This window comes from Gymnoscopelus microlampas (assembly GCF_963454915.1).
Source record: "Gymnoscopelus microlampas genome assembly, chromosome: 23".
NCBI classification, from domain to species: domain Eukaryota; kingdom Metazoa; phylum Chordata; class Actinopteri; order Myctophiformes; family Myctophidae; genus Gymnoscopelus; species Gymnoscopelus microlampas.
The window spans coordinates 3,785,796-3,800,132 of NC_139960.1; the positions used below are offsets into that span (position 1 = coordinate 3,785,796).

The 14,337-nt window shown below is 42.8% G+C and overlaps 1 protein-coding gene across 1 annotated transcript in view; it reads left to right on the forward strand.

Moving 5' to 3' along the window:
- Positions 1-13,949, forward strand: part of tmpoa (thymopoietin a) — a 241,705-nt gene extending 227,756 nt beyond the window's left edge. The window contains exon 7 of the transcript XR_014600173.1: positions 13,925-13,949. The gene's annotated coding sequence lies outside the window, so the exon portion shown is untranslated. The remainder of the gene's footprint in view (positions 1-13,924) is intronic.
- Positions 13,950-14,337: the final 388 nt, after the last annotated feature.

Consider the following 14,337-nt stretch of genomic DNA (forward strand, 5'->3'; position numbering starts at 1 on the left):
CCTCGATCGTCCCACGCAGTGCGCCAGCCTCCGTTCCAGGCCCCTGAGGCCACGTGCTACCACTAATTAGCATCGCCAAGAGGCGCAGGTTTCACCCTCCTATATTCTCCACTCTGAATTCCTCTGAATCTTCTGTCACCCCTCTGCATTCCGTTCCTCTATCGGTTTTGGAGAATCTCTCTGTCCTTTTCATTCATTTATTTTCACTTTTCGCCCATTCTCCTTTGACCCCCCCATCTATCTGCCATGTCGGTACCTTTGGACCATAGCAAAGTCACATTCAGAATCAGGTTTATTGTCACATCACAGGTTTACAAGGTGAAAAAGTGGGTGAAATTCGTTTTTGTACATCATTCCCATCGCAACGTTAGTTCCATAGAAAGAAGAGTGGGGAGAGAGAAGAAGAAGAGGGGAGGGGGGCAAGTGGGAAGGAGATCGAACATGAGAACAATAGAAGGCCAAACAAGTTATCTACATATTTACAAAGTACCTGAGATAAAGAAACAAACTAAGGTGCCTGAGCATAGCAGCAATGTATGTATACTGTGCATGATATACTTATAGACGTTAATGTGCTTAGAGAGAAAAAAAAGCACAATTCAAATGCATCGCATTACAACAATTGTATTTTTCTACATAGCCTACAGTGCAATAGTCTTCTGTTGGCAGTGTAACCAAATGTAAGCCTCTCATCTGAACCGTGAACCCCCCGGGCAGGGCTTTGGACATGTCAGTGGCAGTGCCTCTCACAACGTAGTTTTTCTTTCAGTTCAGACATGTATTCTTACCATTTCTGAATATTGAGAGAAGGAATACAAAATCAATCGATTGGTCAGTGAATGGCTCTATCCATCCATACTGTAGGCCTATGTATAATTGATCAATTTGGCTCCATTCACCCCATATCCCCCAAGCTAATTTGCCTTCTCTGATTCTCCATCCATCCATCCATCCCTCAGCTCCCTCAAATAAGCCGTTTATCTCTGAAACTATTCTCTAGGTTTGACTTTTATTTAATCAATGAATCAATGAGCGTGCTCGTATTGCATTTCTATCCAAACAACCATTGATCTTACACTAGTTTTATGACAGTCTCTTTCTCTCCCTCCCTCCCCCTCTCACTCCCTCCCCCTCCCTCCCCCTCTCACTCCCTCTCTCACTCCCTCCCTCACCCCCCCCCCCCCTCTCGTGAGCTCTGATCTGACGTTGCGCACAACCTCTCTGCCTCCCTCCCTCCCTCTCAGTCTCCTCTCTCTCTCCTCTCTCCTCTCTCCTCTCTCTCACCCTCACCACAACAGGAACCGGTGGCTAACAATGCTGATTTGCATACTGTGACGTCAGACATGTCCATATATGGCCATAACCGTTGCCAAACAACACAAGTTTACACTGACATTGGGCATGTCCAGTCAGTCCATATGGCCGTATGTGGCAAAATTTTTACTCTTGTTATGTTTGTTTTCAGCTCTTCAGTCAATCACCTCTTCCTATCTCCATCATCATCATCATCATCATCATCATCTCCACGTTGTCCTGAGCTCTCTTACATTCAGGTAAGTCATGTTATTTTCCCTCCACCTGTCCGTCTGTCCGTCCGTCCGTCCATATATCCATTCCTTCCTTGTCTCCCAAGTCCCTACAGCCTTCATTATCTCCTTCCTTCTTCCTGCTCTTTCAATCATCCTTACACCGTGAAGCCACAATTCTGCTGCTCTCTCCGTCCCTCTGTGCCCTCTAAAAGGACACACACACACACACACACACACACACACACACACACACACACACACACACACACACACACACACACACACACACACACACACACACACACACACACACAGCCAACACTTAATAACATCTTGCCGACAAGTTTGATGTCTTCGTTTCTTCCACGTTTCAAGTTTTAATAAAAGAAAAGGTGAAATGTATATTTTTCTACAAGTGAATACAATAGCACAAAAGATCCTTGATATATTGACAAGACAAGCCAATCCCACGCCTCGATAGTTTGTCGTCAGATCTCGTGAACGAGATCACTGTCACTACAGTAGATATCCCGAGTGTGTGTTGTGCAACGGGTGTCGCATAAAGATCATTTCCTCTTGATTTGTCAGACTGAAATGTTCTGAACATGTGGCTTGTGAAGAATGGGTCCAATTTACTTCAGTGACTTTAGGGCATAATCTGTGCTCACGTTCACTTCTGCATTGGAATTAAGAGACTTGCATCGCCTTCTGGTCTCCTAAACCCGTAGTTCCCATACAGTGGGTCTGGACCCATGTTTGGGTGTACAAACTGATTAAAACATTTTTTCAAAAGATTTTGATAAATACAAAAATCTAACAATGTCATAAAACTGAATCTTCTACAGGCTGACAACGCGGCACGTAGCGACGCGTTCTAAGCGACACATCTAATTTCTTTTTTGAGTCTCAAACTAAAAAGTTTGGGAACCACTGCCCTTAACCAAGCGACACAGATACAAGAAATCAATCGTAGTTTGGGAGTCTAGGAATGGTTTCTCCCACCATCTATTATGAAACAGATTGTTCGACACCTCTCCTCAGCTGCACAGTAGCATTCCTGTCTGACCGGAAGCAGCCAAACAGTCATGGAGGCATTCCAACTCCTTTTCTGGAGGGCTCCCCGGGAAATGTGTGGCGTAGTGTGGTAGTGTGGTAGAGTTGGAGGTGTTGTGTAGTAGTTTGGGGTAAAGGCTATTTCAAGTGTTATTTTGTAGGAATAATATTCATTAAACTGTATTGCAATGTTTGAGTATTTGTGATTTGATATTTAGCTCAGAACTTGATGCTCAGAACCAAAAGCCTAATACCTATACCCCAGCCAGAGGGAATTCCCCTTTAGGCTAGTGGATAAGATGTTTGGCTTTGGCGTCCCTTCGTGCGTTGGAAGCCCCAGGTCTGAATACCGGGCATTACATATATCCAATTGTTAATGATCCAAATGAAGAATATCTAAGGTAAATTAGTAGGCCTATATGTCACTATCATTAGGAGGAACCTGAGGTGTAGTGTATAAGCAGGAGGCTGGAGCTCTTTGAGTTGAGATCAGATAAGACACCTTGGCAGATCGCTCTCTCTCCTGCAGAGAGCCCAAATTAAAAGTGCATAGCCCGGAAATATTTGAGTTTGTTTATACTGTATCTCTGCTATTTTCCCCTATTTCCGAGAAGTTTGGTATTTTCTATTTTTCTTTTCCACAGTTGGCCATTCGGCCTGCACTGTAAATAAATGATGGCACAGGATTCACTGCTGAAAAACAAAAACAAAACAGAAAACACTCTACACTGTAGGTGCTAAAGGTATTGCCATGGCATGTGTCCACATACTGTAAAAGTCTGCATATGCCACTTTCCAGGCAGGTTTCCACATTTCAAAAAAATCCATGGGCAGTGAGACTGTACGTACCGGCACACATCTTTCACTCCAGTACACAGTCTTTGAGTCCAAATAGTGTGATGATGCGGAAAAAAGAGACATTTTGTTTAGAGATTTCTTTCGGTCACTACATTCTGTTATGATGTAAACTATATAGTCAAACAGGAAAAACCTTCACCATGGTACATAGTGATTTGTGTTCTGTGCATGTAGACATTTAGAGCAGTGTTTCCCAACCTGAGGTCCATGTCCCTTTGGAGGACACCAAATATCACAGGTCTGTTTGCAGGTAGTCCAACATTTTTTTAGCTAAAAAAAAAAGAGCAAAAATCATATCTAACTCCTGCATGTAACATGTAGCATAGTAACATCGTTAATCATTTTTTCCCCCCAAAAGTTTCAAAAATGAACTTGTAGATCTGCACGTGCAGTGACAAAATTCACCCTCCCTGCCCAGCTCCCCTCCCCCCCGAACATGAGACAATGTGTTCGGGCTGGTGTCATACTGGTGTCATACTTCTTGGTACCGTAAGTTTATAAGAGAAATTACACTGTTGGCTTTTAACAATACAAGTCAATGCTTCATCATCAATACGCTCTGGTCATCTTTCACACTGCATCATACCGGTTTCAGTTGGGCAGTGGTTCTCAAAGTTGTTCATTTCAAGGACCCCCATAACTCAGAGAGTGTACAAATGGAACCAAGGGTCCATTTGGTTCCATTTGTACACTCTCAGAGTTACAGACATTTAAGGGTACATTTGCAACCCCCTCAATGAACTCTTGAGGGTCCCTGGACCCCAATTTGAGAACCACTGTTGTAGAGCAGTGGTTCTGAACTTTTTCAGGGCGTGACCCCCCAAAATAATCATATTTGAACTTGGAATGTAGGAGTTGAGGCATTACATTTTGTTTGACTCGGTTGATACAAATTGTGAAAATAGCAGATCTACAAGCTCACAACGCCTCGCTTTGTGAGCATGTAGATAGGCTATTTAAAAAAAGAAAATCCTCTTTCTTATATTATTTGACAATTTGGCCAATGTTTGACCAGTTTTTATTGTATAGTTTGTTGATTACTTTTTATAGGTACTTTTTTTTTTGCTATTAAAAAGGTCTTAAAAGTCCTTCAATTGTCACTTCACTGTCCTCTGGGAACCCCCCCAAAATCATGTGGGGGTTGAGAACCACTGTTGTAGAGCACCGCTGGGCTACTGAAAGTCACATTTTCCATGTATGGTAACTTGTGGGAGTATATGAGGTGGGATACTAGGCTTGTGCACATGCACACAATTTCTGGATGATTGAGATTTATCAGGAGAAAACGTAGGTGGGGTATGAATCTGAGAAAAAGGCTGCGTATGCATGTTTCCTGTTATGTGTGTACACAGATTTCTACCTCTAAATATACACAAGACTTTTTATACATTTGGCCCCTGGACTGTAAAACTGTTTGATGTGCCTGAGCTGCTTAGGTAAACCTTTTCCTCTCTCTCTGTAGTTGTCTTCCTTGCCATCGCTAATTACACTTACAGTATGCCTTGAGGATGGCAAGAATATTATAGTTCAGAATTTCGGTTTTATTACATTTTTGTATTAGTTTTAATGTTAAAGTAAAAAAATTAAAAACAATGTTATATTGGGTATTTGTCAGTGGTGAGATTCTCAGCGTTCTGAAAAATAGTGAAAATTACCTATATATGAGCTCACAGCAGTGTGTCATACTGCGGCACGTTGTGAGCCTGTAGATCTGGTGTTTTCATTTTTTTTAAAGATTTTAAAAAGGCTTATTCATGAAATATTGAAATATTTACTCTATGATTTAAGTCAGTTTTAGTTAGGTTTGTAAGCACACAATACTGTTTCAGTTATCGTTTTTTTCTGTAGTAAAGCCTCATTTATTTATTTTTTCAGTTAACTAAAATGTGCTTATTATTATTATTATTATTATTATTATTAATGTTGTTAGTTTTAGCTAACTATAATAACCCTGGTGTATGGAGCAATATCTACTTACTACTGTACATGTATTTGGAGCTAGAGCGTCATACTCTGATTGGTTCATCTCCATCTCCTTACCTCGTTAACAGCCTAGCAGCATGTCAAGATGCTATGGCCCGCGTCAAATCAACAATGACTTATTTCCATGGAGGAAAACAGCCCCTGTTTTGCCCTCCCTTGTGACTGTAGCAGTAGAAATACAAGCACTGCACAGTCTTTGTTTCCTCTGCCTTTGTTCCTACAGTATCTGACACCATGGCATTTCTCTTGGCTTGTGGTGGAAAAAGCACTTAATTGTTTTTTTTGTTTTTTTAGTGGAGTAAAAGTAAAAGTATTGGAAATTGGACATACTCAAGTAAAGTACAAATACTTCAAAATTGTACTTGAGTACATGTACAGTACTTAGTTACTTTCCACCACTGCTAAAGTGATATATTTGTTTTTGTTTTTAAATAGCAGATGTACAAGCTTGCAGCGCGGCACGAAGTGAAGCACTGTGAGCTTGTATATCTAAATCCTATGAGTTTTCTGAAAAACATATGCAGCTAAAATCGAAAATGATGCCTCTCGGTTTTAATGGGTTGAACCTAGATACACCTTTTCCCTAACCTGACTCCGCCAGATGGGGCAGTATTGAGATCACAATACAGCCTCCATCTGGGATCGCTCAGAGATTGGAGTTTAAACCGACCCGCGCCCAGTCGAACCAATCAGCAGCAACTACGGGCAATTGGGGGGTGACGCCCCCATTGCGGGTGTGACGCCATCGAGAAGCGCCTGTTGCATTGTAGTTCTTTCACTATTCATCACGTTTGAATAGTATACAAAAGAACTGAGCCAGGAGGAACTGCTGAGCTACTAGATATTAGACAATTGGCAAAAACCTGAAGTTTTTAGACTATGGTATTGATCTGACAATTGGCAAAAAGTCAGAAATTGGAATGTATGGAAATTGGGTTTATGCTACAACTTACTGCAATAGAATGAAGTTTTATGACTATGTTGCATACATGGCTGTTTCTGGGTCGCAAGACAAATTTCAGTGCAAACTGACAATAAAGTATTATCGTATCGTATCGTATTGTACTATACGTCATGTAGACACGTCAATATGATTGGTTGTAGTTAGCACGCCCAGACGGTGATAGACAGACGGTCCCATCCAATCACCTGCCAAGTAGCTTGAAAAAAGGGACCGCCCTCTTCAGCGGTTGGGCTACCGAGATACCAGATGGAAGTATAGGATGTGAAACAAGTGTGAAGCAATTAAGATTCTTCCATTTGTGGGAGTTAGGTTACCTTTTCCCCACTTCTTCACACCCAGCTCCTCTCCTCTCCTCTCCTCTCCACTCAGCCTCCTCTCCTCTCCGTCTCCTCGCCTGGCCTCACCCCTCTCATTCGTCTCAGCCACCCATTGAGCTCAGCCTCCCCAGGGAGACGCTTCATGTCAGTGGCCATAAATCCTTTACTGAGCCCCGAGGAACATGGTGGGCTCTGAAACCCACGTAATTCGGTCTTATGTCTGGACACTGTGACGCGCGCTGCCTCCTCTCTTCTCCTCCTCCTCCTCCTCCTACAGAGACACACTGAGTGTTACAGTAATTCAACTCTGACAGTGTGAAAACAGAACCACAACATCTTCACGCTCTGCATGTTGCAGCGTGGCTATCGTCGTATCGGCTCTTGTCATGTTCAGCGTGGAATTGTTTTTAAGGAGTAGTTCACACAAAAAATGACTTATTTTCTATCAATTACACACCCCATGAAGCATTGAATTCATGGAGATTTTTTTGTTTTTGTCGCATTCCTAAGCCAATAATTTGATGACTTGCGGTCTTTCCAGTAGGAAACTCAAAGAGTCTCCTTAGAGTCTATTACCGGATGCATTATAGCATCTTTCCGCCGTAATGAAATTATTGGCTTAGGAATACGTCAAAAAAAAAAAAAAAAACATGAATTCAATGCTTCATGATTGATAAAAAATCACACCCAGTGTGAAGTGGGCGGTGTGTGGTCATCACAACATGACTCACTTTAAAAAAAGGATAAATGACTTTTTTTCAGTCCATACTGCTATTCATAGGGCTGCACATGTGTCATGTGTTTCGCTAGCCAATCACAGTCCTGAATTTGCAAAGTCAGCCAATCACATTACAGTTAGTGGTGATGACACTAGCTGTAATGTGATTGGCTGATATGAAAAAAGTATCGATTTGCATTAACAATGGAAGGGTTAGGGGGTACACAAATTTTTTGGTCGGTGTCCAAAACTCACTTATAGGGGGCGGCTACACCGCCCCAAAAATAAGTCGTTTTTTGGGTGGACTACTCCATTAAGGATGTGGAAAAAATTAACGAGTGAGACGAAAGGGAGTAGAGAAATTTGTCTACGGGGAGGCTCCAGATGCCGCGCGGCATGCTAACATCTCCCCGCACCACGCAGGGCAAGCAGAACATGGCTCCACGCCTGCACAACAAGCCGACAGCTTCAGGCCAAGGAGGACCCCTTAGCTGAGAGAGAGAGATGAAGCAGGGACCCCCCACTATATACAGTACTGTATAACATATTTCATAGATGGCTTCATAAACGTGTTTGTCAGCACTTTCATCAGTGTTGTTTTGTTTGTTTACACATTTGAATTCATGGTAACGAATGTGTATTTTCATACATTTAACCACTTACACCCTCAATACTTTGTAAACTTGACCTTTGGCTCTGTACTTGGTCTGCTCTTTTTTCCTTCTACACCCAAACCTATGCACCGAAAATAGCTGCATTGTGAGCTTGTAGATCTACTATTTTCGGCTAATGTTCCTCTCAGAAAAGGGATGCTAGGGTCGAAGTAGTTCAAATGTAAAACAAACCCCAAGAATATCACACAAAAATGTGGTGGCCCCCCTGTAGTAACTCTGAGGACCCCCTGCTAAAGACCCCTGAGCTAAACAAACACTGAAACGTGTTATGTGCACAGAGGCACACACAAAATCTAGACACACACCATTTTCAAAATCAAATCGATGCATGCACGCATAATACGCACACACACACACACACACACACACACACACACACACACACACACACACACACACACACACACACACACACACACACATACTGTAGAGTGAGAGCCTACTCCATCATATAACCGCGTCGCACACACTGAAAATAGCCTATATATATCCAAACTCAGAATGCGTCGCAATGCGATGTGCTGTGATCTTGTAGATCGGCTGTTTTCAGCGTGAGGTAGCCAGGCTACCGTCACACGCATAAGTCAGGCCTCTAATGGTATTTACAGAGAGAGTTGCAATCAATCTTCCTGCTACCTGTGCTACCTGTTTCTGCTGCAGAGCTGTACCTCTACTGACACGAATTAATGATCCAGATCTTCTCTTATAACCTGAGAGAGAGAGAGAGAGAGAGAGAGAGAGAGAGAGAGAGAGAGAGAGAGAGAGAGAGAGAGGCGATGGCGGGAGCAATGGAAGCTGGCAGGGAGATCGCAGGAGGTAAAACGAGGAACAAATGTCAGCTGGGAAATGGAGAGAGAAGTAGAGATGAGAGAATGGAGAGTGATTGGAGGGAATGTGTGAGATGGAATGGTAGAAGGAAAATAATGCATGAGGGAGGGAAGGAAGCAGGGAGGGAGGGAGGGTTGTGTGAGATGGAAAAGTGTGTGTGTGTTTGCATTACTATACTTGCGAGGACCAAGTATGGTAGAATTTGAAGAAATATACATTGTGAGGACCGTTTTCCTGGTCCTCACAATGCAAATGGTTGTTTTATGGTTAAAAAAACGATTTTTAGAGATACGTTAACAATCAGAAAAACATTCAGGTCAGGATTAGACATCTAGAGGTTAGGTTTAGGGATTGGAATTGGAGTTAAACATGATTTATACTTAGTTGCGCGCCATGTGTCATGCACCGGAAAATAGCTGATCTATAAGCTCACAACGCGTCGCAGCGCGACGCGTTGTGGGCTTGTAGATCTGCTGTTTTTCGGCTTTAGGCTTACCGTTAAAACATTTTTTTTAAAATAGCATTCATAAAATGGCTGTCCTAAAGTGTTGATGTTCTCACAAGTATAGTAATACAAACGTGTGTGTGTGTGTGTGTGTGTGTGTGTGTGTGTGTGTGTGTGTGTGTGTGTGTGTGTGTGTGTGTGTGTGTGTGTGTGGAGAAAGAAAAGGTAACTAGAAAAAGTGCTCCTCGGAGCACAGGTCTCCGCCAGGTCAGGTAGGTTATTGTGGCCTCCTGGTGGCGCTATAATAGGCCAATGTGAAAAGGGTGGCATTTCTTCTTAGGCCTTTCAATGGGACACTGCATTCATGATTTGAGGCATTTTGTTCCAAAAATGTGTTTTGCTAAATTAGACCTGCTGGTGGCGCTATAAAGGCCAACGTGAATGTGAAAAGGGGGGCATTTCTTCCTCGGCCTAGTGGGAATCTGCAGGCAAATTTTCACGGAAATTGCACACTGCATTCATGTTTTGAGGCATTTTGTTTAAAACTGACCAATCCTGCAAACTTTGGAAGCCACTGTAAGCCAAATAGGATGGAATATGAAATATCGGACAGATCCATCAGAATCACATGACGATGGAGATGCAGTGTACCAATTTGCGTGTTTTTTGGACAGAATCTGAAGGAATAATCTCCAAAAATGTATTTTACATAAGTCGGCCTCCTGGTGGCGCTGTAAAAAGCAGATGTGAAGAATGCAGTCCAATGTTTTTCCTTGGCCTCTAGGGAGTGTGCGTGCAAAGTTTCACGCAGATCGGTGCAGTTATAGTTAAAAATGCAAATCGGCCAGTTATAGCGCCACCATGAGGCTGATTTGAAAATGTTCAAGTGGCATTTCTTCCTCGGCCTAATGGGAATGTGCGTGTGCAATTTCATGGAAATGGCAAGCTGCGTTCATGATTTGAGGCAGTTTGTTCAAAATGGACAAATCCTGGAAACTTTGGAAGCCAACCTTAGCCAATGAGGATGGAATATGTGAAATCGGACAGATCAGGGTTGATCACATGACTATAGAGATACTGTGTACCGATTTGCATGACGTTTGGTTAAAAACTGTAGGAGTAATGGGGAAAAATAGGTTTTGCACAAATCGGCCTCCTGGTGGCGCTATAACAGGCCCATGTGAAAAATGTGGGGCAGAGGTTCTGAATTGGCATCCAGGGAGTGGGTGTGCACAGTTTCGCAGCGACCGGGTCAACGGTGCCGGAGATTAGCTGGTAACACACAGACAGGACACACACACGGACACACGGACACACGGACGGAAGGACGGACGGAGGGTAAAACATACTCTCTCGCCATGCCTTTCGGCCTGGCGGAGACAATAAAGGAAGGAGGGTAGGGATAGACAGAAGAATGAAATGGCCTGCAGTGTCAGAGAGAGAGAGAGAGAGAGGGGGGTGGAGGAGAGTTGACCCACACAGTAAAGTAGTCATTTAACTGTGTGCTACAGTAAAACACAAACACTCCAGGTTTTGCTGTACAACACCACTGCGGTCTCTACAGTAATAGTAGGTGTATCATTGTTGTTCTACCAAGGCTCACTCCACATCATAAGCAATGATTATGATGTCATCATAACCTTCACGTACTGCTACATAAAGAGTATTTTTTTTCTTTTTTAAGTATGGCCCGGTACACCGTGCGTTTGTGCGTGCGTGCGCAATGGACTGTTACATCAAAGTCCACGGGCAAATCACAGCACTTTTCTGTGCCTAATTATTCAGAAAAAAACAGAGCACAGAAAATCCACTGAATTTTCAAATTTCCGTTTTTTGGGGTGTAATTGAGGTCAGAAAACAAAACAAAAAACCCCAAAAAAAGAAATTTGATGTCAACCTTTAAACAAAAAGGATTTTGTTAAAAGGTTAAAGCTCTATATTGTGATACTAATCATTGCTATAGATAGATTGTTCAGTAACAGGGGTCTCGCCTTCTCTCTAGCTCTTTGATAAACAGAAAATATGTGTTCTGGTGGGTTGCCAATTTAAGCCAACAAGGAGACAGTCGTCTGCTCATTTCTTTGTATCCCGACCTGAAGATTAATGTTCTGTGTTCTGACCTGTGTCACAGGACAAATACGCTATAGCAATTAATGATTGCAGTCACACTCCGAATTTAGAGCTATTTAACACTTACTTTAACTAAAATATCACTTACCTTACCTTTTAACTTTTTAGAAACAAATTTTAAGTCAATGGAGATGAGTGACATAGGCCACATGAAGACGGAGATCCACATATAATCACCATAATTATCATTTAATTTTAAACCTGCTTATGGTCTTGGCTCAGCGCTGCTATTTGCATGCATCACTTTGCATAAGAACATTGAGTCAGAATATAATTATCCGTACAAACAACTTTGTGAACGTGGTAGCTCCCGAACAAATTGGCTCGGCTCATGCAATTAAATGTACAGTCTCCACCTGTGATCCCTTATTACAGTAGAGGTAGTATCAACGCGAGGTGGTGAGGGTTCTTAAAGTAGGGTATACGGCCACAAAGCTTGGTTAGCTGGTGTCATGGGAACACGCACTGCAGTGAATATTAGCCCAGGCTGATTACACCTCATTTGGCAATCCACGATGATTACTGATGATGTTCTTCCCACACCACTCAGCACAAAAAACCTACCTGAGCAAACAGGATGGAGCTTGACACACACACACAGGCGTGGAGCGTTTCATAATTCACATGAAAGGATTTAGAGCTGTTGGCAGCCCCAAACCAGCGTCAAAGATGGTGCAGATTATTTGAATGTGCTGACATTGTCATTTTTCAAAAGCAAATTCTTAACGCAAGTAAAAACCAAACCCAACCAAATCAGGTTATTAATTTACAAATTTGAATCGATGCAAGCCCATCATGTCGGGTCAGGTCTGATTCGATTTTAGGATGCAGGTGTTAATGCTGCATAAAGCCTCATTTGCATGTCTTAAAGGACGACTTCAACGATTTTCAACCTATCTTCATATAATTGGTCCTCACTAATACTCATGATAAAATGGTACAATTTTTTCCTACTCGGTCTGTGTCTCAGAGGAGAGCTGGACAGTTCAGAGTCCCGTCTACCAGTGACATCATCAATGGGGAATCCAAGCTAATAGAAACTGCAGGCTTTCTATTCCTGGAAAGTTGCAATGCAATAAAAGAAGCCATTGTTCTCGTGTTAATAAAAATCTAAATACAAAATGTGAAATCTTTTTGGAGAAAAAAAAACATGCCTAACGATGATGTCACTGGTAGACGGGTTTCTGGACTGTCTACAGCCCTCCTATGAGACACAGACCAAGTAGAATTTTTTTTACCATTTTATCATGAGTATTAGTGAGGACCTATTTTATGAAGATAGGTTGAAAATCGGTGAAGTCGTCTTTTAAAGCTACCAAACCCCCAGGACCGTGAGTTGCCCGGTCTGGTACTGCATGTTTGCGGTCAAAACATGAACGAGCAAAACTGTCTCGGGCAATGGGCTGAACCAATGGGCTCTACTCAGGGACTTGCGCATGGATGTAGTTTATACGTGGGAACCACGTGGGGCGCTCTAACGAAACGTTGGGATCATCCAAGGAGTCTCTGAGAAGGAGAGGCCGGGTGTGGATCCATGTCAAAAATCCTTCCGGTCGGCCTCTCCAATGTTAACTCCGACTAAAAGCTTAATATCTCCATTTCTTTTTAACGTGGTGGAAGTGAGCCGTTTTCGATCGGCGATCACTCTGCAATGGAGGATCGCGTTAGAAATATTATTGTTCCAGGCGTTAGTCGGGACCCTCCGCCGTCTCGCACGCACGCTTTGTTTACATGCACTTCCTTACAGCACGAAACATATCAACGTAAGTGGATGGAAGAAATGCAGGCACTGAACGTATAATATTTTAATAAACCTCTGGCACCCGATGTGTTAAGAAGGAAGGTAAGCATTCTACGTCAGGCATGTGCCATTGACGCACCTGGGAGGCAAACTATAGAGTCAAAGAGAGCCAGCTGGACCAGCTTATGAGCAAACATTATTTCTGAATGATTGGAATACCTTGTCAGATAAACTTTTCAGGAAAATAAAATAAGATGTATCACACATTGTTTTCTGGCCCCCTTGTTTTTTGCTACAATATATAATTTTATTGAGGTATCTAAAGACCGTCCGCTTTTCTTGCTCTGCAGTATCCGCTCTAGCAGAGAAAGTGGCTCAGTTGATTCAGTGGCAGTCTGGGAAATCAGAATGTCCCTGGTTTGATCCTTAATTGACTCCGCCTAGCTTTGTGTCCCCAAGCAAGACACTTGATCCCTAACTGCTCACTTGAGTATCATGCTGCTCGGTCAAATACAGAAAAATATCTTCTCCATGTGTTACTACTCCTTTGATTTTTATCTCCGCCAGGCCGAGATTAGGTTTCTGTCTGTCTGTCTGTCTATGAGCAGCTAATCTCAGGCACCGCTGGGCCAATCAGCGTGAAACTTTTCCCAGTAGGCCAAGGAAGAAACCCCTCCTAGGCAGGTTTCGGAACTGTCCACAGCCCTCCTTTTTTTGATTACTAATTACATGAAGATAGGTTGAAAATGGGTGACGTGGTCCTTTTAAGCACGACGCGCAAACAAGACAGCGATGCATCTAAAGAGGAAGGCGAGACAGGCGGATGAGAGAGAGAGGGAAAAGAGAGGGAGAGAGAGCGAGAGGGAGATAGAATATAGCCTTGCTTTTTACAGTGTGATTTAGCAGCAGAGAAGCGAGCGTTCATGAATACCAATTGGACACACATAAACAAACCATCATCCTTGAAGGTTAGACAGTAACAAACCTGTGGGGACAGAGGAGGTGGCATGTTGGAATTCTTAAAGACCCCCTCTTAATCCCCCCGAGTCTGGGAATCCTACAGAAGAGTCGGTCATACCCGGTTCCGGCGACGCTTC